Raw genomic sequence first — 27,206 nt, forward strand, 5'->3', positions numbered from 1 at the left:
TGGAGAAAGCTTCTACAAGGGGTGAAAAACGAAGAAAGAGAGATGGTAACGGCCACCATCGGTCGGGGTCGAAGTTACCCTCGAGAGAAGGGTCTTCTACTGATATATTGCTTCACCCGCAACCCTCATGCGCCCTAAACCATCCCTTACAGCCGCCATCTTGAGGGAGTCCCACCTACTCTTGGTTTCTCTGTCTCTCTCTTTATCTAGCATCGACTGTGGCCTACACATACATATATATACACACACACACACACACAATATATATATATATATATATATATATATATGTATAGAAATATATGTGTATTCTACCACCCCCGATCGAAAATCCCGTTAGACTTATACGAGCTTAGCCCGTCCATTTTGACGAGGGAGTGCGTGCCATCTCTCCTTCCCTTTCGTCAAACTTTCCGACGTTCTTTTTTCTTTTGCTTCTACTTTTCTTTTCTTTTCTTCTATCCTTTTCTTTTTTTTTGTTCTCCTTCGACCCTCCATAGAAATGGAACGTTATTTTTCTCATGGCCCTCGCCAAATGTCGCATGATATTCTCCTCTCTTTTCTTTTTTTCTTTCGTTTCTCTAGAAAGTAGCTTTTTTAATATTGGCTAGTAAAGTTAATAAACGTTTTCTTTTCTTTTTTTTTAAAGGGGAAATATATGTTCGATAAGAAAATGAATCGTAAACTTTATTTTAATTTGGAGTGGATATTTTTTTTGTATCGGTTTATATATTTGATTCTATAATTGTTCGTTTAAAAATTGACCAAATCACAGTTTTCATATCCCCTTGTTTAAAAGCAAGATTACTATCTCGAATAATCGGAATTATTCCTTGAAGAAATTAGAATAATCCGAGAGAGGAACAAAGGAGATTTAATCACCTATAGAATGAACGACGAGTTGATACTACGAATAAACCTATTGTAATGAAGCTTGTATTCCGTTTAAACGATCACCAGCAGTGGCTTTTCATTTTAATGTTTCCAAACGTTTTATAAGCACCGATATCAATGATCTGGAAAACACAGATAATTCATTTTAATATTTAACAGTTTCTTTTATATTACTTAAAATGATAAACAATTCACCCCCCCCCCCCCAAAAAAAAAGAAACATGCGTGTAATTCATGTAAATAGTAAATAAATAAACATTTGCAATTCGTAATATGATAAACGATTTAGAATAAATTGTTTATATTACAATATAATTTATTTATATATTTGTTTGGTAGATTCGTAATTTTCAAAAACGATAGACTGCGATTAAAAGAAATTTAACGAAGTGAAGTCACACGAGCATTGGTGTTAAAATTTGTGGGTGTTTCAAGTTTATTCTAGGAATTTCTCACTAAGGGTTGATAAGTCAGTATACTATCGTACCATTTTCAACCCCTCGAACATCATGACCATACCAGTGTTGGTCCATCTTCCAGAAGGGTAGAAAAGGGAAGAAGTAGAAAGTGCATTTTTCGAAGTCCTAGCATGCTACGAGGATTTACCCTCTCTGAAAGAACGGGGACTACTCTTCTTCTGTACTTCGCATTCTCCCACATTGTCGTAGGATTTGATTATGCAAAGTAGAACCGGCTGGCAGCAGTAGCACCATCACCATCACCACCATCAGACCGTTTCCATTTCTTCTTTCGTTTCTTTCTTCTTTACTTTTCTATTCCTGTTCTCTTCTTCTTCTTCGTTTTCTTCCATGTGCTGCTCTCGAGCACGTACACAATTCGACCAGCCAAGGTTGGTGACTCTTGATGGCAATGCCATCGAGTATTAAAAGGATTCAAGATTATTGAAAGAAAATTATTCCCATGCATTTTATCCGATCCCCACGAATTATTCCAATGTATTACCATGGTTGAGTTTATATTGAAGGATTAGATGAAATTAAAGTGGATTGTAGTTTCGTTCCTTTTTTACATTAGTTGGACAGTCAACTGATCAGCATATCTAAACAAAATAATATTATACAAAATAAATATATTATGTTTAATAAATTAAATGATTATATATGTAACATAATTCATTAGTAAATCTAACAGATATATTTTAATCATCGATATAAAAAACGATTTGATATAATCCTAGGCAATCTCTTTTCAAAGTATCTAACCAAAGCGTCATATTTAAATTTCAAGTAATCCGTAAAGCAAACTCATTCGTTTTCCCTAGCATTTCGGCAACGTGAGTTTAGATGGAATCCCTTGGAAGGATATTAACGAAAGGAGGTTGAGTTTAGGTAGACAGATACGTCACTGAATTTGAATACTGTCGATTTTCGATTGTTGCGAATCACGCACGAGGAACGTGTCAAACTGTAGCAACGATCGTTCGACAACGTTCAAGCTATCGAAGAAAGGAGTATATTCAGAGAGAAAAATCAAAGGGATAAAAAAAAGAAAAAGAACGAAAGAGAGAGAGAGAGAGAGAGAGAGAGAGGAAAAAGAAATAAAAAAAAAGAAAAGAAAAGATGTATATAATTTGGGACCCTGCCGGCAGCTGCGTGGGTCCCGATATGCAAAAAAGGGGTTGCTACCAGGAATTAGAATATCCTCGTGGTCTCATTTGAATTTCAATCTCTCTATCTTTCTCTCTCTCTCTCTCTTTAGCTACGCGGACACTTTTCGGTAATGTCTAACCCCCAAGGGATCTCGAGTAGGTATCTACCTACCTATGATTCTCAGGTAACTACTACTGTAAAAAGGGTTGCGTACGAAAAGCTAAAAGAAGAAGAGAGAGAGAGAAAGTAAAATTAGGGGTGGGGGGAGAAAAAGAGAGCACACGGTGTCCCATTAAAAAATTCTTTCGCTACCTGAACGGGTATATGCGTGGCGTACCTCATTAGAGCCGCGTTAAACTCTAAATCCGGAACAACGGTATTCTACCCTTTTCTACTACCCTCTCTCTCTCTGTTTTTTTCTATCTTTGATTTGATACTACGAGGGATCACGAAATGTAACGTTGATGTGTCGATTGATATTTCATTCGTTGTTTAATTTATTTTCAAAATTTTTATATTCAATTATCTGATTCGTTTTATTTGAAATTTGTAATGTTTAGTACGTGTTTATTTGTACTTTTTTATTATTTGAAAAATTTTGGTTTATTTCATTTTACAAAATTTTAAATTAAACATCATCATCGTTTTATTTTATTACGTAATTTTAAAGTAAAATTTGTGTTTATTATGTTCGATAATTTATGTTAAGTAAAATTTGTATTTGTTTTCCTTTTTCTAATAATACAACGTTAAAAATTTACAACAAATTTAATTAACAATTTTTAGAGAATATTACTGTGCACGTTATTATTCAAAAATAATTATTGATATCGTTTGATTATTTCTATATGTTTTTATTAATTTTTTTCTTACAGTAAACCAAGTATCGTTTGTAAGAAAGAAAATAGATTGAATATGGATGCCACATCGTAGTTTCTTCAAAGAAGGACGAAGAAGAAGAGAGAAAGCTCGTTGAAGTTCCATCGTGTGTAACGAAGAAACATTGCTCTTCTGTGCGAAAACTAGCAATCAACAAACAGTTTTGCTGTTCGCCATTCTCGTATCGTCGTTGTTGTCGTTGTGTGGCATGCACGCGAGTAAAGAAGACACGCGAAAAGGGAGTGCCAGGAAGATGGTAACCGAGGGGGGAGAAGAGGAAAGCAAAGGGAAGAGAAAGAGAAAGAGAAGAAAGGAGGGTTGAAAGAGAGGAGAAGGAGGAAAAAGTGACGAAGAGCAGAATGAGAGAAAGGTATGTGTTAGAGGATAAGACGGGAAGCCATAGCCCGAGGTCTTTCCTTCTGTATAGAGAAGAGGAGAGGACGTTCTATACGTTCTTCACTTTCTACTGACGAGGGAAGGATCCTCAATCCGGAAATTCAAAAAAAATTACGAAACTTTCGGTATACGTAGAGTATATATATATATATGTGTGTGTGTGTGTGTGTGTGTGTGTGTGTGTGTGTATGTATACATTACGCAATATTTTTTTCCATTGATACACTCAAATTCACTTCGAGGGAGATAAAATTGACCCACGGAATGAATATTCGATTATTTTTTGATTTTCATTTTTATAATTTGTACAATTTTGAAAAGATCAACGTGAAACTGTTTTACGTTAATTTATTTATTTATTTTTCGTTATTATTAAAAGTGCTATTTGGTAAGAGATTTAATAATTTTTTTTCTTTATATATTGTGAACAAAGTTTTATAGGAAAAGATTTATAATTCTTTTTAAAAATACTTTTTATCTTCACGTGAAATCTCAACTCAATAATTTAAATAACATTTAGAAACAGAATAATAATTTATTTTGGGATACTAAATAATAGTTTAACGATGTTCCCCTCGATTATCAAACAAAATTTTGCAACTTAATTATATTTTGTTGTGCAGAAACGAAGAAATGATTTTTAGTAAAAATCTTACATATTTTTCCTATTATTTAAAATTTACGAATTAGAAAATTAAAATGTAAAACAATTGTAAGTTTCTTAATTTTTTAAATCTTTTGTTTTAAACAATTTATCCTTGAAAGCGTTGTAACAGTTGATATCACAGAGAGAAAAATATAGAGAGATAAAGAAAGAGGAAGATGATACTAACTTCTCTTCTCTCCTACTATTTTTCTGAACCCACCCTTGGGGTCCCCAGAAGAAACCACGTAACCACCCTTATTTTCAACGATAAAGTCAACGATTTCGATTGGTCGGCCCCCGGCTGTGATTTCGAGGTCGTTCATACACGCGTGTATTTTTTCCGGGATTTAGAATACAGGAGTGAAAGATAAAAGAAGAAGGGGTGAGTAAACGAAAGATAAGAAGAAAAAGACAGAGAGAGAGAGAGAGAGAGAGAATAGGGTGTAACTCGAATCGAGAGAAAAAGGAGACATTTATCGTTCTTTAACGTAAGCTCGATTTCCACGGTGACACTGAGAAAAATCTGTAAACGTCTCTCGTTTTCCTACCCCCCATTTTAGATTTCTTTCTTCCCCATCCCCCCACGCTTCTTTGTCTTACCCCCTTCCACTCTACCACTTTTTTTTCTTTATCGCACACCTGTATTACGTTTGTCACGTATTCGTCGCAACTTCGGACGTTTATACGCGTCGCCTATAACTTTTCAATATGTATTAAAGCATTTTTCTACGACTTACGAGTACCATGGTATTATGGTTACATGTATTATACATATATGTATATGTATATACATATCCACATCCATTTATAGGTAGCTAGGCAACTTCTATCGCGTGTATCTCGATATCGAAGATTTATATATCGGCTTTAGATTTCTTAAAGTCAATGTGTCTTTCTAGCAACGAGACGACGTATTTTTCTTTGAAAACTCATAAAACGCTTGCCGTCTTGAAGAAACAGACGTAGAAAAGGAGAGAGAGAGAGAAAAAAAAGAAGAAAGTATCCTCTCATCCTCATAGTCGATTCGATTACTTGATCCAACTATTACCATTACTACTTATTTACTTACTTACTTACTTACTTACTTATTTACTTATTTACTTATTATTACTACTACCATCACTCTACTATTACTTACAAGGACAGTTCTTATCGGATACGCTAAAGATTTTCAAAAGTTTAACCAGTCAAGTAGTCGTAAAACTTTCCAACCAAGATTTACAAGGTAAAATTTTAGGGATTCCAAAAGTGCGGAGACAGATTTTTGGCGGTAACTGTACGCAATAGGGATAACATCACGGTCCGTCAAGAAACTCGTAAGGATTCAAGAGTATAAGAGAGAGTGTATGTGTATGTGCGTGAGTGAGTGAGAAAGATGAAAGATCGTATATGGACTGTGAGTTTACCCGTCCTCGTAGTTGTCAGGGTTTTCTCTCTCTCATTCTCGTGTACCGTCAACGTCCTCATCTACGACTACTACAACTACGAGTACGAGGATGGAGAAAATTTGGACCATCATAGATGTGCTCGTTCCCGGACTTGGAAGCATCTCGTTCGTGGCACATCTTGCAGTGGCTGCACGCCTGGAAAGTTCTGCCCAAGCTCCCTCTGCCCGACTTACACCTTCAACCCACTCACCCAACTCCCTAAACCTCTCCCTCTTCTTCTCTCTCTTACTAAGTCCCTCCCCCTCCCCCCAACCCTTCACGTAGCCCCGGGGATTTTGGTTAGAATATTGAATCTCGCAGAGTGGAGGCGCTGTAACGAGCACACCACCGCCAGACAAGCCCGACCAACGTTTCGTATCCTCCACCTCCTCTTCCTCCTCCTCTTCTTCTTCTTCCTTCTCTTCCTCCTTCTATTCCTCTTCTTCTCTATTCCTCTCTTTCTCCTTCTCTTCTCCCTTTTACTTAGGGCATACCGGGTCGTGGCTTACGAATGAAATAATCTACTTCCTCAAGGAAACATACGTTTGGTTTGGATAGGTAACATCTACGAGGGACTTTGAAACACATTCGTGTGTCTTTTTGACCGATCTAATGAAATCCTGTGGTTTGACTACTTAATGTATGGTTTTCATCCATTTCTAATTGAAATTATTTGAGATTAATTGGACTTTTGTTAGATATTATATGAGTATTTTATGTGAGTATTATTTTATGGGATAAATGTAAAAAAGATTTCTCTTTGGAAAAATGATATAATAGTTTTGTATTAGAGGAAGAATTACGTTGTAGTCATCTATATTATTGATACTTACTACTGCGGATTTTATAACAGAGTTTCAAGTAGTAACGGTCACTGAGACCGACAAGAGTTTTATCGTTTTAGTTGAAACTAATATAAACAAAATGAAATAAGTTATTACATTTAAATAAATATATGATTTTTAATAAGATAATAAAATGAATATAATATAAATTAAATTACATAATCTACAAACTATAATCGCGATCTCGTACGTGAATAAATTTATTACTTTTCGTATCGTCAATACGATTTTATATTACTTTTTTTGTAACAACTTTTACGAAACAGATTCAACAATAATCGGATTGAAAAAAAGGGGATAAGACATAAAATTAAATTTTAATGAAGCATAGCGTGACGACGCCAAGGATGAAATATGTAGAGAAACGTTTGGAAGACACTTTGTATGATATACGAGGGTCAGGCCATGTTTCCGCCTGTTTTGACCACCGAAGAGGTTGGGGCTGGGCCGCACGCCCAAGGTCAACGGATGACCCATCCAGGGCACACCGGTCATGCCCTGAAATTTGGCGCAGAAGGGGACACTCAGCACGCGCCCATCCTTTTATGACCAAAGGTAAAACGGGACTGGTTGGTTACTCGTGCAGATCATCCTACTGGTCAAAGAAGTCCAAATTATTGGGACACGTTCGGAGAGTGGTCCTTATTCTTGTCAGGTATATATACACACATATATATCTACTAACATAGTAAGTATTCTCTATCTTTCTTTCTATTTTCAATGAAATATGGGTCGTGGTAGAAGTTTTCAACGATCTTGTACCGGATCGAAACTATTGTCGAATACGTATGTACATAATATTATATACGAATGGCCATCACCTGCACGCCATTTTCAAAGAGAACCCACCAAGTTGTATAGTTACTATTTCAACTAGCCAATCACGTTAAAAGTCACTCCTATCTCTCTTTCTATCTTTCTATATATATATTTTCTTCTTTACAATAGTTACCGAAATTTCGACGACTTCATTAAAAGTATACCTAACGTGAAATAGTTTCATCGTCTCTCGTATAAAATGTCTTTCATTTGGTTGAATAGAAATAGAAGATGGTCCCTAGTCTTTTTTTTCTTTTTTTTTTGGAATTTTATCGAGAAAAAAAGTCTCCTTGTGACTGGTCTCGTTCGATCTCAACAATACGTTATCGCTCGGTTAGCTTCGAAGTTGAGACGATGTATACATCATCGTCGATATTATGTAAAAAAAGAGCGTGCATTACGCGAGCTCGTGCACGCTGATAGATTTTCTTCTGTATATGGTTCGTATACTACTACTACTACAATATAAAAGAGTATTTTTATGTGTATATGTATATATATATATATATGTGAGTGAGGGAGAAAAAAGAGAGTATATCGACGGCAAAATAAGGGATGGATCGCCGTGGGAGGGTGTCTTTACACGAGGGATGCTTCGCGAAGCCATAGACGTTCCGTTGCTCTCCATCCATCCGTCCTCGTCCGCACGACGAGAACCACCACTACCATCACCACCACCACCACCACCACCATCACCACCACCACTACCAGCATCACAACCACCACCACTATCACCGCCATCCACCACCTACCTACCTACCTACCTACCTATCTACCCCAACACACACCACTCTCCCGCTTACTCGCCACCCCTCGATATTAAAAATTTCAATATCCTAGCCCCAGGGGTGGAAAACACATAATGTATTCAGGTGACGTCCCGGCCATTCTATCGGCGAGAAAAACGTACAGTTTTTCGTACGAATCGAATCCCTTCTTTCCTATACCACGGAATCATTCTCTATCTCTACCCTTTTATTCTTTTTTCTCATTCTTTTTTTTTATGTAACCCCTCTTTCTCGCTTTTATTTATTTTAACATTTTTATAAAGCGAATTCCCTGAAGCAGACGGATGATCTTTTGTTCTCTCTCTCTCTCTCTCTCTCTTTCTATTTGTCTCATTCGTATATGTAAAACAAGAGAGATGACTCGTTATCCAACATGGTTCGTGGTTCCTGATATGTTACTCGTATAAAAAGTAAAAACAAAAAAAGAAAAATAAACGAACGAAATAAAAAGATATAAATAAAGAAAGATACAAGTGGTATGTATGATTACATGTGGTAGATTTAAATTTTAGTTGGTACGATATGAAAACACGAGATTTGTGATGGAACGAGAAGAAGTAGGAGAGAGGAAGAGTTTGAATTCTTTTGGAAAAGAAGCGGACGATTTCACCCTCTCTCGATCGAACTTCCGTCTGGCTTCGAAAAGAAATTCGATCATCGACAACCACTGAGGAACTTCCTGTAGGTGGAATGGCGTTAACGGGGAAGATACGATTTCGTTCTACTTGCACACTCTCTCTTTCTCTCTCATTATACTATCTATCCATCTATCTCTCTTTCTACGCGTATCCGGTGTACCGATAAGACTGAAAAGGGGAAGGAATGGGTGAGTGAGAGGAAAGGAAGAAGAAGAAGAAGAATAAGGGAGAAGGAGGGTTATAGGACGAAACAAAGAGAAATTGGCGGAAAGAGAGTTTGCGAGATCGAAAAAAAAAGGACGAAATAGGAGAGTTTCAGAGGGTGGAGTGAACGTTTGCGGACCACGGGTCTAAACAACTTAACGATAAAATTTATAGTTCCGTAGCACGCCCACCACCACCCTTGGAAACCCTTCGGGTGGTTCGTTCGGGATGCTCGCTATGGAGGTGGAGACGAAAGAGGAGGAGGAGGAGGTGGTAGCAGTGGTAGGTAGTGGTAGTAGTAGTGGTGGTGGTTGTTTGTGATGGTGGTGGTAGTGGTGTGGAGGAGGACTCAACTGTGCACGGGACGGAAACGGGAGAGGGTAGAAGGGACCTCAGCCGTACATAGGAGGTCTCTTGTACAGGACTTTTACCCTGCAGAGTTGCGTCGTAATTTATGGATGCCGTTCCCTTATCCGCAGGATACGAACTCAACTCTCCCCACACGTTTGCTGTCCCTCTATCGATCCTATATAACACGAAACCAACGGGTGTCCGAAAAGTAACGTTTTCCGATCAGCCACACGAATGTATTATTGCAAACATTTTTTGTAATAAATCAAAATAAAATTAAATACTAATTTATTATTATTATTATGAAATATAATTTTACTTCCAGACGAATTCATACTTAAACTAAAAATCTATCGAATAGTAATAGCATTTATTTAAATCATAAATAATTTATATCATTCGATTATATTCATCTTAAGTATTCAATTATTGATTGTTATTTAAAAAGTATGATCAAAAATTATTGTAAAATTAATTATTACGCATGATTAAATTTCAAAAGAAATATGAAAAGATATAACAAAGATTCTAGTATATCAAATAAAATAATGAAAAGAATCTTTTGATCGAGAGATCTTTTTGGATTAATATAGATCGGAGTATCACCCGTTAGGTGGTGAAACACACCCTGTACAGAAATGCTTGGTTTGCCGGTGCGCTGGCGTGCTCTTATACGTGCAGAAGGTAGCAAAAGCTCGTGTGTCCGTATCCCGTGTGTGTGTAGTCCACCCTCGAGGGAACGTAGTGCTATGGAGAGAGGATGAGGGATGGAAAGAGGGAGGGAGGAAGAGAAGAAGAGGAGGAGGAGGAGAAGAAGAAGAAGAGAGGAGTTGTAGGAAGAGGACGAAGAGGAAGAGAAGGAGGAAGAGGAAGAGGAGAATGACGAAAACGAAAGAGAGAGAGAGAGAGAGAGAGAGAGAGAGAGCGAGAGAGAGAAGTATAGTACGTAGAGGCCCGTCTTATATTGATTTCTGTCCACGCCACCCCCAACGGGTCTCTCCTCAAGCTCTGCGAGTCAGGCTATGCTACGGGTAGGAGGTGGCAGCAGGTGTGGGTGAGTAAAAGAGAGAGGGAGAGAGAAATAGAAAGAGAGAGAGGGAAAGAGCTCGCCGCACTTTCGATGGGAGAAGCCCTCGGGGGTGGCACTCTGTCACATTCAACCCCCGACCGCCGTCGGCAGCCCCCCATTCAAATAACAGGCATCGCTGCTTTGGGATGGAGGACGTGGATGGGGTAGCAGGGTGAGAGAACGAGTAGAAATACTAGAGAGAGAGAGAGAAAAGGAGAGGTAGTAGTGGGGTGGTTTGCGTGGTGTGGGGTGGACGACGTCGACGACGACGACGACGACGCCGATGGAACGAGCCGAAGGAGGGTGGACCGGGGGTGAGTTTCGTCCGGTCGAAGCACACCTCGATCGATTGGGCTTGTCCATGGGGTGGAAGAGCCTCCTCCTACCTATCCTCTCTTTCTTTCTCTCCTTCTCTTCTTCTCTTCCTCCTTTCTCCTCTCTTCCGTTTGCTTCTAACTCGGCTTCATGCGTGTGTATGTGTATGTATTCGCGTGTATGTGTATGCGTGCGTGTGCGCGCATCTATCTAACTCTCTCTCTCTCTTTCTCTCTATCTCTCTTTCTCTCTTTCTCTTACTCGTACGTACGTGCATGCCAAGGGGTTACCATGGCAACTTCACCCTCAGCGCGGGGGTGAAACGCCATTGGCCGGCGCAAGGGCCTCGACCGATCGTGGCACATCCCTACACATACGCGCGCGCGTGTACTTCAGATAAAGAGGGGGAGAGAAAAGGGAGAGGGAGTATGAGGGAGAAAGAAAGACGGAGAGAATAAAGTGCGCGCACGTGCACGTGCATTCGCGCTCGCCACTTCTATTTCCGTACTTTTCTCTGTCCACGATGACGACGACGACGACGACGACAACGACGACGAAGACGACGACAACGACGACAACGTCAACGATAACAAGAGATGGAAAAGGACAGATAATCTTTATCTCTTTCTTTCTCTTTCTTTTTCTTTTTATATGAGAACTCTCTATTCCTATGACTGCTACTACTGTGAGAGTTTCTGCCATCGGTTCGACTTATTTTCGATAACCACCACTACCACTAACATCAATCGTGTCGTCCAAGATGAAATCTTCATGCTCTTTATGCTCGAACTATCCAGAAAATGTTTTCTTTTCTTTTTTTGCCAAAAATTCTTCATCCCTTCTTATTCTTATTTTTGAACGTGTTGTAAGCGGATTTAAAATGGTCTCTTCATTATTTCTTATAAATATTCATTGTTCAAAATATTGTAACGTGTTCGTGTAAGTGTTCAAGTATATATATCGTTCGTATTGAATTAGTATCTTTTACAATATGATTTAACTTAATCAGATATGAAGTTAAGCGTATTATAATAATCGTTTATAGAACAAACTCTCTCTTCTTGAGATTTCGATACTACACACTTTCTCGTCACTTGAATTCTTTTTTCTCTCTTTTTGTTTCACGCCCCCCTCGCCACTCTTTCTCTTCTAATTTTAACTAAACGTAAGTGGTAGAAAGTTTATAAACTTCGGGGTATGCCGAAGTTAATCTATCCGTTAGAAATTCCATAGAATCTTCGTTACTTTTTATTTTAACCCGATTCTATCCGTGTTCCTTCTATTTTATAGTCATAATAAAATGAAAACACGCATAAGCATGCTGTCATAAACTTCGTGGCACATCACTCTCTCTTTCCTTCTCATTCCTTTCTCGAACACATTCTAGTTTATATTACAGATTTTTTTTTCCTTAAATATTTTCACGATGGAATTTGTAATTTCTGTAATAACGAGAACAATATTTTTTGTTATTTAAAAAAAAATTTATTTTTATGACAAATAAAATAAAAAGAACAAAAAATCTAATAATAAACACTATAAAAATGTTCGATAATAATAAATAAAAAAGATAATAATTTAAGAATTTAAAATCTAATATCTTTTATAAAATTGAATATTAACAAAAAAATATTTGTAACAGTGAACTTGAATAATATAAAATCTTTCTGTTACGTTATGACAAAAATGTTCTTTTTAAAGATACCAAAAATTTAAAAGAAAAATCTGCAAAAAAAAAAAAGAAAGAAACAAGAAAAACAAAAGAAAAAGGAAAGTAATAACGATATCGTATCGTTAGTCGAAAGTAACCAGAAATCGCGACGGCGTTAGTTTTAGGTGGTGGAAAACGAGAGGAGTGAAACAGCGGAAGTCATAAAATAATTTAACCCACTTTAAGAAGAAAATTAACAGAATGGCGAAAGTCTTTAAGATTCCCCGCGACCGGCTTTCCCCGTTCCACGTTCTCGGAGTACGCCGCGGCTGTGTTCTCACCCCCGTAACCCTCTGTCTCTCTCTCACTCTTTCTTTCTCTCTTTACCTCCTTCCTTCCCCTCGATAGCAGCAGCAGCTAGCAACCTTACTCTCTTATTCATTGAGCAGTCACCCCCACCACGAGACAGCACTTTCTTCATTGACTCTTTCTTTCCACTACGCGAGCGTACTACGCCTTCTTTCTCTCTCTCTCTCTCTTTCTTTCTTTCTTTCTTTCCTTTTTCTTTCTCTCTCTTGAAAACGGTGCTGCACCAAGCTGCCGCGACTCTTCTGTTTTTTCTCTAATTATGAATGAAAACGTCGTTGAAGCACGCTGAACCGACTTAAAGGTGGTAGCGAAGTAGTAGGAGTTTGAGGAGGGGTTGAAGTAAGAAGAGAGAGGGGGTGCAAGAAGAAGAAGAAGAAGGGCTGGGTCACCACCACCACCACCACCACCACCACCTCCTACCGGTTCTTCTTTCTTTTTCTTTCTGTTTCCTTTCCTTCGACACCAGCATCACCACCCTAACTACCTCCCACCCGCCGCACAACTCAAACTCCTTCTTTCGTTTTCTCTTTTCTTTCGTCTCGACCGCGACGAGCCGACTAATAGCGATACTTTAAGTTTCTTCCTTAAACTCTCCCGTTACTTTCTAACGTCTGAGCGAACATAATCGCTTCCTCTCGTCTTACCTAACAACGGAGAAATTTCTTTCTACGAGTACCCGATAACTTTCTCTTTTATATTCATCTCTTTTTTTTTCTTTTTCTTCCTTCCTTCTTTTTCTTTTTCTTCTTATTCATTTCTTATTTTTTTCTTTTCTTTCAATTTACTTTCTTTTTACGCTTCCGTTTATTACTCATTGTCGGGATAATATTTCTCTCGTTTATCTCATATTATAAGAATTATTTTTCTGTTACAAAATAATAAATAAAGTTACTATTTTGTTTTCTTATTTAGAATTATTCGAATTTTCGATGAATTTCGAAGGAAATATTATCTTCTTCTTTACGAGCAATAAATTTCTGGATATTTGACCGAGTGTTTTATACGATAATAGATTTAAAATTTATGACTAAAGGAGGGGGAGAATTTGTTTACGACAATAATTCAAACTTCGATTCAATTTCAATTATTTTTTCAAATGTTTGTTCGTATTAAACTTCAATCGATATATTAGAAGGAAAAAAGAAACAAAAATGGAGATACAACATTGACAAAGTTACTTTTTAACGTTTGATAATGTTAATTTATATTATAAAATTTTAAACATTTATTTTAATCCATGGTCGACTAATATACTTATAATCCTAACACATATATGGTAAGCATATAATTTGTATATATTGTTTCTCTGAGAGAAAATTATTTGACGTAGTTTGAATTACTAAAACGTAATATAGTTTCAGAATAATAATTCTACAACGTTTATATCAAAAATCCTACAAATATATCAATCAATCAAAAAGTTGTATTTTTTAATTAACCCTTTTAATCGTTTATATATATCATAAATATACGTTTATTTATATTTTAACATAACACATAAATGCAAAGTCAGCTATTAACGGATTAAAAAAATTAGAAACATAAAATATCGAATAAAATTAGGATAAAGTATGGATCGAAAATGACGTGTTTGAGATAGTTCGAAAAGGAAATTAATCACGTTGACGTATCATCATAAGCGTTTATCGAAGGACAGGCACAGAGGGAAAGGTTCAACGTAAAGACGTCCGCTCTCATCGTCTACTAACGAACGGTTTACCCGATGCCAATGCATGCGGGAGCATAATTAATTTCCTCGCGTTTAAACGCTGCACCCGTACTGTACCGCATCGTACCGGTAAGATGGTACCGTCGTAACAGCACGGCGACTAATTAGCGAACTTATCGGATTCAAGCCGAATACGGTGAACGTCGAAGGATTATCGAGGACGAATGGATTTCGTCGATATCAGCCTCAACGGTTAAATATTCAAATCTATCAACATTGACGACTGCCAAAATGAAAACTCTGTCGTTTATTGCTATACCTATATTAATATACATATATATTATATATTACAGTTTATATAGTAGTATCGTTAACCTATCAAATTTTCAAACGATATATATTTATCCTAATTTAAGGATAGGGGTATATGTTGATAAATATTTTATTAATACGTTTGTTCTAATTCAACTTTGAATTATAATACTTTGTTTTAAATAATTATTTAATTATTTTCACATCACCAAATTTTCGTATTTCTTTATTTTTATTTATATCAATAGTATTATTATTTATATTTATAATTATATTTTTTAAACTTTTATATTTATAACTTTATTTTTATTTACATTATTAATGGTATTTTTATTTATAAAAGCATTTCTTTATTTATATTTTTATTCGTATATTAAAAATCGTAGGAGTGTATTTAATATAAGGAATAATATTGATACCTTTCTTTAATGTTTTTATAATTTTACTATAATTAATTTGTATATCTTTTTTAAGTAATGCAATTGTTTATTTATTTGCTATGAACTTGATTGAATTTATTGAAAATTAATTTATTAATTTTTCAAATATATTTTACAATAATTATATTGTAATTATATCGATGTAAACATAATAATATTTTCTACATTAAATAATATTTTTTTATATAGAAGCTAATAAGAATTATTTTTAAATTAATTAATAAATGTTTTTATATTTTCCGGTTCCATTGGAATTTTCATCAAGACACCATAACTATTCTAAAAGACAATTTGGTGCTATCAAAAATCAATAATAGTTTTTCCATTGAACGAACAGTAATATCCGGACGTGAATTAGCAAAAGGGTTGGATTAGTCTCCGGGGTGATTCCTGTTTATCGACGATCATAACAAACGGAAGGGGGTTGACTAACGTCGTTAATAGTCGTCGACGTTTTACTTCCGTATCGAGATCTGTAAAATGGCTTAATTAAATCGCTTATCTTCCAACAGACTTTTATTGACTCGCGATATACACACACACATGGATTCGATGATTTTGTAATATACATTTTCGAAGCTATCGGAAATTGCGTCAGCTTGTATATAAAGGGAAGTTCTCAAAGGGAAATGGAACTTGAGTTTGTCGAGGTTAGAAAGTATATTGAGGTTAATCTCAAATCGAATCAAGAATAAAATATATTTAGTTGGTAAAATGAATGTGTGTTAACTTTAAGGAACGAATAAAAAAAAAAAAAGAAGAATAAAAGGAATATAATTAATAACAAAGATATAGTACATTTAAACGTCAACGAACGAAATAAAAAAAAGAGTTATTCAAATTATCTTGAATAATAAAATAGATAAAATACCTTAATTATCTATTCGCGTCTTTGTCTTGGAAAGTTCGACTACGTTTACCATCTAACACTCGGTCCATTCTATAGATAGTATACGGAGTTAAGCCGGTTTTCAATTTTCGATGATTCCGGCAAATTCGGTAACAGTGTTAGGGGGGTAGTCTCTTGGCATCGTACACTCCACCCCTCTTACCCCCTTTTTGCGGTGGCTCTTCTCCGACGCTTTCGAAGTTGGTGGGAGGCTAGCAGGTGGAAGATGAGGATGAGGGGGACTGTGGGAGGGAGGGAGGACGAAGAAAGGAGGATGAAGCAGGAGGATGGTGGATTGATGGAAGCTCACGGGGGTGAGTTGGTGGGGTGTGTGTGTAAAGACAGCGTGTGTGGGAGTGGGCGTGTCTTTAGGGTAGCCGTTGGCCAATCAGCAGCCGAGACTCGCTGGCCACCCCCGTCCCACGTGGTCCACATCCCCCAACATACATATTGATCTCGTGGTCCTTGCCGACCGCCGCACCTCTTCCAACCCCCTCTTTCTAAACCCTCCTCCCCTTCCTTCCTTACCTCTCTCTCTCTCTATCTTTCTTCCAAGCACCCCTTTTACACTTCCAACCAGCGCAACCACCACCTAAGTTTTCCCCTTATTCGTACGTATTCGTAGGGTCGAAGGTCGGTCTGACCAACGCAAGCAAAGCAAATTTTCTTTTATTTTTTCTCTTGTTATCTTTATCTTATAACGAATCTGTATTTTTTCTTTTTTCACTTTTGAGTTAAAAATGAGACAGTAATAAAAAAGAAAATGAAAGAGAGAGAAAGAATTCTTCCTCATTTTATTTTTTATTTTTGTTTTATCTTTGTTTTCTTTCTGACATATCAACTCGTTTATCTCGAATTTCCCGATTAAAGATAAAACACCGTTTAATCCTATTTGAAACGTTTTAAACGTCTCTTAAAACTACGTTTAGTTTCTTTTTCTACCGTACCCTTCCCTCACCCTCACCCTCACCATCCCGAAAAGCGATAAAACTCGCTTGGATATTTGCAATTATGTTAACGACCAAACGGTAATACAGATCCTTCCTATGTCGGATTAAACGATCGCTATTTATTCGACGTTTTATTCAATCGTGAAACTTATGCGAAAGAGAATTGGATTTTATTTTTGTCCTTTCATGATTCGATTAACCTAAAGTTGATGAAATATTCGCCAAGGATCGAAAATTATTTTGAAAGATTTTCCACAAACCTCAAATTTTCGAACAGTTTAACATTAAGAACCTGGTCCAATCGAAAAATATTTTCGTACTTAACAGAATTTCGATTTTATCGAAATTGATCAATATTATTGGATGCTTAATATCTTTTATAAATTTTGACACATATATGAAAATATCTTTTCAGTGGTGTGGGGATGAGAAAACGTCTAGAATTTAATGTCATCACCTGTCTCTACGTGTGTGGATGCGTGTGAATGTTTGTGTTAGAAGAAAAGAGAAAAAAATAGAAAGAGAGAGAGAGAGAGAGAGAGAGAGAGAGAGATTCTTCTGAATTTTTGAAGAACGTCACGTTCGTTGTCAGTTTACCGCAAAGCCACGCGTTTGCACGTTTAAATTGCAACCTCGTTTTAACCTTTCTTCCTTATCTCCCTCTCCCCCGTCAGAAACATGACCGACAAGCATCCTAACCTTTTATCAGGTTCCTACTGAAAGATTTATCCTCTTACCAGTAAACCCACCAAATAATCGCGTTAATTAATCGACTTGAAATAAACGTATCTTCACAATTTGTTCCTCGTGATTTCAAAATTATTCCACGTATCTTCTTAATTACTATAATAATAGAAACTTTTGGAGAAAATTTGATCATGAAATTTTTCATATTATAGTTTATTCGAATAATAACGTTTAAAAAAAAAAAATCACTTCGATAAGACAGTACGATAATTGTATTATATAATTGTACATTTTAATTAATTTAAATTAATTATGATAAAATTAAACATAAACGTTCACGTATATAAAAATACTTTCTTTTTGATAAATTATTAATTAGCTATTTGAATTTATTTATTTCACGATTAATAAAAATTAGTTTTAATTATAGGTACAACAATGAAATATAAAATAAAATAAATTATAAATAATTATAACCCATAAAAATGTTCTTCATGAAGGGAAAACCCTTCCTCCCATACAAACTTATCCGTTACTTATAACAATAAAATCCAATAATGGTGTATTCTAATTAATCAGTTTAGCTTATTGTCTTAACAAGCATTCACAAATGTTTACCAATATCGATGAAAGTGTTTACTATAATAAAAAATTGTTCCTGCCATGATTACAAGAAAGTAAAGAAGGATGAGATAGGTAGCAGGAGGTAGGAGGGGGGAGGGAAGAGTTAACGACGAAAGGTATTTGAGCGACCTCCTTTCGGAAGACCTATCACGAATCGTCTAGTTTTTTTTGTCTTTTTCCCTTTCTTTTACTGGATCTACGTAGAAAAGAATGACAACGAACGAACGAACGAATGAACGAACGAACCAACAACAACGATGACGATGAGGATGAGTCCGAACAAGTGTTGACTATGACGAGAAGGACAAGGACCGATCGACTTTTGCCACGGATTTTTCTTTCATGGTTGTATGTGCTGTTGTGTTGTCAGCTGTATGACATACATATATATATATATATGTGGTACACGTACGACACGCGTATATTCCATACGTAATACACGCGAACGTATGTTGGAACAAAAGGGGAACGAAAAAAGAAAAAAAAGGAAGGAAAGAAAGAAAAGAAAAGGGTTAAAAAAGAAGGATGAAAAAGAAAGGAAGTCAGTGGATAGAGGAGGGGGTGAGGAAAAAAATAAGCGAGCACGGGTCAGTGGTAAAGGACAGAAAGAAGGAAAAGTTCAAGGAATAACAAAGCTAAACCCTGGCCTTCCACTTTTCCTCTTGCCTTACCCCCACTCTTTATCCTCACCCCCTTTTTTTATTTCTCAATCTCTCTCTCTCTTTCTCTCTCTTATACTCACTCTTGTTTCCCCCTTAAAACAATGCAGGCGGCGCAAAAACAAAGAAATATACATGAAAAGACAAAAGGCAGCCGTTTGAATCCATAATTTGCCCCCACGCTCTTTTGTTTTATGGTAGCGTGCGGTGCCCTCTCCTTTCCACTCTTTCATCGCATCGTGTACCTTTCTTCTGGTACTATTTCTTTTTCTTTTTCTCTCTCTCTTACTCATTTTGCTACCCCTCCGCCATCAACGTGAATTTTATGGCCCTGTCGCGGCAGCCGTGAAGCGAAACCCTTTTCTTTCGTTTTGTTTCTTTTCTTTTCTTTTTTTATTATTTATTTCTTTTTATCTCGACAGTCCTAGCACAGTAGTTTCTTTTCTACTTTTGCGGTAGGTCTCGGCAAGCGTTTCCTGTTTGAAATGTCAACAGAAAGAGGAAAGGAACACGGGAGAGCGAACACGCGCGATCGAATTCACCTCGTCGACTCGAATCTTTCGGCTCGATGTGACTGACTCCCCATATGCTCGAGTTTCTTTTCATTTTTATTCTTATTTCTCTTCTTATTTTTTCTTCTTCTTTTCTATTCTGGGAAAAAAAAAACAACTATTCTTCTACTTCTTGTGTTTTTTCTCTTTCTTTTTTTATTTTTTTTGCACTGTTTGCAGTGATCTGCAGATGCAACGAAATTTAACGTTAATTGAATATCATCGATGATTTGATGATTGGTAAAATAAATTGAACTTTTTTGTTGCATTTTAATTTAAATAAAATTAAATGAGCTTTAGTTTTATTAGAGTAAATATTTTATTATTTATTTTCCTTGTTTTTGTTTAACAATTTTTTTGTGGCATATTTAATGTTGACCGCGTATTTAAGAATGATAAATATTAATTGAATTTTTGACTAGAGAGGTTTGGTAGTTTTATAAATTTTTTCTATCGATTGGTAATGTATATTATATATAATAATTATATATATATATATTTTTTTATTATAATAATTATAATTTAATTTTTATTTAATTTTTAATTATATTTTTTTCTATATGTAATAGTTATGTTTAATATTTAAGAGTATAGGTAAATTATTATATTAAAATTATTATATTGTTTTAGTTTATAATACTAAAAGTGAAATTAGAATACCGTATTTTTTAAAGATTATTTTTTCATTTGATAATACTTTGAACAATAATTTATTCAAGTTTGATAACTGATAATGTTCCGTTTTAACAAAGCCCAAATTTACTGCAAAAATCAAATTAAATAAAATTTAAATACAAATTTTTTAAGACAAACAGAGACGTTTTTATGATCGAGAAAATAAAAAGATAACCAGTATGAGAAAATAATCGAAAGCTTGGAATAAAATCGAATGGTTATTCTCTATTTGATATATTTACGAGATGAGATAAAAGAAAGAAAAGAAATAAGAACAAGAAAAAAATATCTACGATGATAGACAAAATCGTATCTATATAGATAAGAATGGGTATGATAGTAAGAATGAATGGTGATGGTGGTTGTAGAAGTTAGGGGGGAGGGTAGAAAAGGGTAAGGTCGAAGTAAGGCGGCATAAAATTCTTCTGAGAAACTTTTTAGCGTACTCTTTCCTCATTTCTCGCATAGTTGAATTATTCACAAGCTTCTTCTCGCTTTTGTTTCTGGGCCAGGGTCGTCTCGCTACGATCTTGCTCGAACTAACGTTCTTTCTCTCTTTCTCTTACTCTTTAAACCCCTCTCTTTCTTCTTCTTCTTCTTCTTCTTTAAACTAACCCCTTTCTTCTTCTCATGCCGGTCGGCGAACTTTCTCTCTTAAGTAAGACATTTTCCTAACTACTTTGCCACGATTCAGAAAAGGGATTCCGTAGTACACGCTGTATAAAAGCTGTTTTAAAGAGAACCTTGTTTTACTATAACCACTTATGGGATTTAAAACGAACATTATTATATCACACTTTAAAGATTATTCTTTTTGTTCTTTTAAATAAATAATTCTATTCTATGAAAATAACGATAAACATTTAAATATTCTTTTTCTTAAAGAATATCGAAAGAACGTGAATAAAACTTTTTGGATTTAAACCAAATTATAATAAAATTTCTTTTAAGATTTTCACATATTTTTCTTCTCCCTTTCCTAAAAATATTGAAAAAGATTGAAAGTAAATTTAATAGAAAATAAAAAAAAAAATTAATAAAATTTCTTCTTCGAAGAATACGATCAATCGTTCATATTGTTTTTTGTTTATTTATTTTTTTTTATTTAGAAGAAAAACAAGAAAACAAAGAGAAAAAGAAGAAGTATGATATGTGTGTGAAAAAAAAAGGGTTTATCGGTTTGTCGTCGAAGGTCACACGGTTTTCGTACACATGTGATCGTTGGAGAGATCAGACGAAAGGGTTAAAGGGTATGAAAAGTCGTTCGTCTCTCGACTACAAAAGGGACCTTATCTCGAATTTCTCAACTCTCTCTCATACATACCTGCCGATATTTCGCGCCTCGAGGCTCTCTCTCTCTCTCTCTCTTATTCTCTCATTCTCTTTTCGTTGCTTTTCTAACGTGCTCCTTCTCGATTCCCCTTCAGCGAACGATCTACGGATGAGTTATATAATGCGTGTCAAGAAGAGCATATAGAGAGTGAATAAGAGAGAGAGAGAAAGAGAGAGAGAGAGAGAGAGAGAGAGAGAAGTGTATTTGCTATAAAGCCTTCGTGAGAATTCGATTTCCCGTTAAACCAATCGAATTACGAAATTATTCGTGTTAAGGGGTGAATGCTACATTAGTCTTGTGTAACTACGAACGATAGAATTTCATTATTGATTCGTTAATAGATTTTCATTGTTTCAAATTGCCGATCGATTGTTTGTATTTATATATTATAAATACTGTAAAGAAAAGTAATTAGTTATTATTATAAATATTATTGGAATAATTGTAAAATTATCATTTCAAATATCGAAATTAAATCTTTAGTATAATTTAATAAATATGATATACTATTCAATATTTAAAATTAAATTACATATTAAATTATATTGGAAATAATAATAATAATATTTTTAATAATAAAATTGCAGTATTTTGCATATACGTATGTACTTCTAAATATAATTAATCAATTATCATAACGAAAATACTTTTCTAATAATCGTAGATATTGTATTTCAAAAAAACGAAATTAGTAATATTTTATTTAAATAATTATACCTCTCTATCTTATTATTTATATTTTTAATTAAATTAAAAACAAAATAACCATATTCTACTATTAAATAATTAAAAAGAAATCATATCATCATTCGTTACAATGAAATTATTAATCATTCAATTACAAAAATCTTTCATCGTAATCATTTTACTACGATTATTAATAAGATGTATGATACTTCAGGAAAAAGAAATGTATTAAAATTTGACATAGAAAAAATATCCAACGGAACAATGATCTGTATTACATCAAATTAGAAACGACAATAGTCCTTTTAATGATACACAACTGTGTATCATCGTAGAAAACGGCATTAAAACGTGATCCGTTCTAACGAGTAACGAGGAAAAGAAGAACGGTAACAACAACGAGAGAACGTCGTCACATCTTCTTCTCTTAGAATTTTCTTTACTAACGACCTACTCTCCTTTCTATTGCGCTACTTCTTGCTCGTTATCAACGACTGATAAACTCGATCGTTATACGTTCTCGATACGACAACTACCGACGACGACATCTTTGACGAAGACAAGGAAAAAAAATAACAAGAAAAGAAAAAGGAAATAACAAGTAAAAAAAAAAGAAAACAAATAGAAACATAATTCTCTGTTTTCTCTTCTCGCGAATATAACCATTCTTGTTACGTTAGAAGAAAATTGAAGTCAATTTGTCGAATGTTTGTTTCCTTTTTTTTTTTTTTAATATCAAACTCGTTCATTCTTCAACGCATAGTATGTATACATACACATATTCATACATACGCACGTATGCAAATAAAAAAATGATTAATGTACGTTAGAATCAGTCATCGTAAGATTTGATAGACGTTCCCAATCCATTTTGCGTTATTCTTTATAATACAAAATAGAATAAAACGGTGATACATGAAAAAAAAAAAAAGTAAAAAAAGGTTGGAAGATGATATACAAGAGGGGGAAGTGAGGGGGAATTCTCCAAAACATGAATTCCCCGGAGCGAAACGTTCATTCTCGCGGCCTCGTGTGTTCCGGGGGAACATGAATTTATAATTTCCACGCATCCAACTTCGGCAATACACCCTTTTATCATTCTCCTTTTTTTTTTCCATACGATTTGGTGATTCGAGCTGTCGGTCGCGTCATATAAATCAAAATCAGATGCATTGTATATGCCTTTGCTTTTTTTTTGATCCACGGGTGGGGAGCGCAAAAAAGAGAGAGCGAGAGCGAGAGAGAGAAAGAGAAAAAAAATAGAAAAGAAAGGAAGAAAAAACTCGGTCAAGCTACAACAAAACCACCCCTTCCACCCTATCTCCCCCTGTAACCCCCCTCCACAAGGTTTACCCAGGTAGAAACTACGATACTCGCGCCAAAGAGATGGAAATAGTCGGAAATCGAGAGAGAGAGAGAAAGAGTATAGGAAAAATTGAAAAAAAAAAGAAAAAGTAGGAAGAAAGAAAGAGAGAGGAAAGTATCGGTCGGATATACATATGTATGTCGACCGAAGAGAGGGTACAATGTATTCAGATTGCGAGAAAAAGGGTTGGTTAACATGTGCGCGCGCGCATATTCACTATTACAGTTATATACATATATGTATATATAGGTGATGGGTAAAAAATGCGACAGACTGGTTAACGAAGCGAGATGGTCCATTGAATAGGTTTGAATGGGATGCTGGGACCTTCTCGGGATCCTCTCACTCTCCATCTTTCTTTCTCTCTCTCTCTCACACACTCTTTTACATCTCGGATATGTAGATACATATACCTACCATAGGTGTATCGTGAAAGTTTCTGCTAACTAGGCGGATACCGTTCTACAAGCAGCAGCAGCAGCAGCAGTAGCAACCATATGCCGTCAACCTGCCCTATCTTTTTTCTTCCTTTCATTTTTTTTTTGTTCTTTTTGTTCTTTTTCACCCTTTAACTCGGAAGACGATGAAGAAGCTCCCCTCTTTTCCTTCTATATTTCTCGTCTATCAAAATCACGGTTTAGATACGTTATGATTGTTGTTATACGGTGTTTCCTATCCTACCATCATATAGAATTACTTTACCGATCGTAAGAGGAAGAATGAGAAAAATAAGGGAGATATATATATGTATGTATTCATATGTATATTTATATATAATAATAATAATAATAATGATAATAATGAAGAAAAAAAATATGGAATAAAGGGGATAAAGAGATAGATCGTAAGACGTATCCGTTTATAACAAAGTTTTAGGCACGAACCTCTTTTCTTACGTATTATGTATATACATATATATATATATATATATATGTATAAGAATACCAAGAGTATAACGGCTTTCCCTCTTAAAGCGGAACTTTGCCTTTTAAAAACGAACAAAAGAACGCCGACGCGTCTTAAATGAACGCGCTACTTGTTGCACCGGAGAAAAAGGGGGAAGGTGCTAGCGGAGGTGCTCGGAGATGGAGGTAGAATAAAGTAAGAGAGAAAAACAGAAAGAGAGTAAACGAAGGTGGTAGTAGTAGTAGTTGTGGTGGTGGTGATGGTGGTAGTGGTGGTAGTGGTGGAAGAGCTGGATGAGGATGAGGTGGAGGAGAGGGTAAAAGTTGGTTGGCCCCCGTCGAGGACAGGAGCGCGAATGGGAGTGCCAGGGTGAATCGAAGGGGTGAAAGAAATTCGCGGGAGGAAAGGAGTGAAGTGAAATTCACGGTAAGGGGGCTTGGGAGGGGAGGGTGGGTTGGTGAGAAACTCGCGACGTCGGCGCCCGCCGCCAGAAAACTGTTTCTCTTTTGTTTTTATCGCCTGGAAAAGTTCCGCGCCGTCGCCATACTCTACATCCTAGCAGAAGGGTAAGGGGGAGGAAGGGAGGGCCAAACGGGGGCTTGGGGGTGGAAAATGGCGAGGGGAAGAAACGGCGAATGGTGGAGGCAGCGCGCGAGGAAGTTGCAATTAAAAATGTAGTTCAAGGTCGACGCCTCGGGGGAAGTTTACCTTGACTTCTCTCTCTCTCTTTCTCTCTCTTTCTTTCTTTCTCCTCCTCCTCCCCTTCTCCTTCTCCTCCTCCTCCTCCTACGTCGGCCTGGGTTTTACACCGCTCTTCTTCGTTTCTTCCGCGTTCTTCTTCTCACTTTCTCTTAACGGGCCACCAGACTCTTTCATCGTTCTAAGCGAAAAGACTTTGGTCTACTTTATCTTTTACCCAATTGCTAATCGATTTTAAAACGAAGTTTTTCCACGTTTTTTCTTACTGATCGTTAGATCGAATGTTTTTTTATTTTTATTTTTATTTTGTTTTATTTTAATCACGTTAATGTATCAAAAGTAACGTGTTTTTATTTAAGGGTGTTGTAATTTCATTTTCATGGAAATTGAATACTTGTAGTTGTTAATAATATAAGTGTGTTTATGAATTTCATGATATAATTATTCCATTATTTTTCAATTATATGTATATATATAGAAGTATGAACTTGTTATATTATATTTTTTGATACCCATTCACGATCTATCATTTTTCTGGAGTATTTTTAAAAAGCTAATGACCTCTCGTCTACCTGTCTGACTACTTCAGAAGTATCTCTGAGACGGTGACAGATCGTGACTTCGTGATTCGTTTCGACGTTCAAATGTGAAAGAAAAATAAAAAGAGAGAGAGAAAAGAAGAGAGGATTCTTTTTCTCATTTTTCCTACAGCGAGAAGTAGAACCCTGATGCAACCCCTGACGCCACTCGAAAAATGCCTTTCGTACTTTCGACCTGTTTCTCACCCTCTTTCTCTCTTTCTCTCTAATTCTCTTTTTCTCTCTCTCTCTTTTTCACATACAATATGTAACGATAAACTATCACAGGTATATCCATCGAATATCGACATTTTCTCTCTCACTTTCTCTCATGTACTTTTTTCCCTCTAGTGCAGTTTTCTTCTTCTCTCATTGAAAACTTACGAGGGGTTGGTTTGGTTTGGTTAGTTGGTTTATTACCTGGCGAGATATCCTTCCCCTTTCACCTCTCTTCTATTTTTCACTCTGCTCTCTACTCTTTCATCCTTTTACGTACACTTTTCGAACTGATTTTCTTTTTCTTTTTTTTTCCCACTGAAAGCACCATCACCTGTACCGTTTTCGGGATTACGTTTGTCGGTTTCACTATTGGGACACCCTGACGTGCAAAAGGGAGAGAAAAAGAGAAAGAGAGAGAGAGAGGAAAGAGTTTGTACTGAAAAATCGGCTCAACGAAAAGAGAGAGATAGAAAATGTGTGTATGTTTGAAAGAGGGAGAAAGCACAGGGTAAGTCGATACAATAGGGAAACAACATTATTGGCTTTTAAAAATGGTATTTACCGAAAATAAGCAATTTAAAAGGATAATAGCACGACTCGTGACACCCCTGAACAGTAGTTATTTTTTTTTTATTTGATTTTTTTTTTTTTGGTCCATGGAACCCGCTAACTTTTATTATTCTTTTCTTTTTTTTGGTTTGTTTGTTGTTTTCTTTTGCTTGTTTCTTTCTCTTTTTCCTTCATTTCTCATTTACCACGGTTCCCGCTAATTATTTCTCGATTAATTGAAATCGGAAGAGTGCGATCGATTTGTCGGCGAAGGATCCGGTGTGGTGTGAAACGTTTACGTACCTCCAATTAATTACTTTCTCTTTCTCTCTCTCTCTATTTCTCTTCTAATCGATCGTCGATATTCCTTGAATATCTAAGATTTCTAATTAAATTTCGAAAAAGGAAATTGAAATTTGATATTTTCTTACTTTAAATAGATAACTACGTTTATCATTTATTCTTCGTATTTTTTTTGTATTTCTATAAATAAATGATTGAACCCTTATTTT

At 35.7% G+C, this 27,206-nt stretch overlaps 1 long non-coding RNA gene across 2 annotated transcripts; it reads right to left on the reverse strand.

Annotated features, from left to right (window-relative positions):
- Positions 1 to 214: 214 nt before the first annotated feature.
- LOC149033479 (uncharacterized) lies at positions 215 to 25,091 on the reverse strand. Of its 2 annotated transcripts, XR_016178718.1 has the most exons (4): positions 24,628 to 25,091; positions 24,161 to 24,364; positions 1,382 to 1,954; positions 215 to 1,016 (listed from the first exon to the last, which is right to left on the reverse strand). It is a non-coding gene; the product is annotated as an uncharacterized LOC149033479 (long non-coding RNA). The 2 variants fall into 2 exon arrangements; XR_016178717.1 differs by lacking the exon at positions 215 to 1,016 and having other exon boundaries at positions 1,219 to 1,954.
- Positions 25,092 to 27,206: the final 2,115 nt, after the last annotated feature.

Source organism: Polistes dominula, unplaced genomic scaffold, assembly GCF_049000335.1.
Source record: "Polistes dominula isolate Pdom_NZ unplaced genomic scaffold, Pdom_raw_medaka contig_373, whole genome shotgun sequence".
Lineage (NCBI taxonomy): Eukaryota > Metazoa > Arthropoda > Insecta > Hymenoptera > Vespidae > Polistes > Polistes dominula.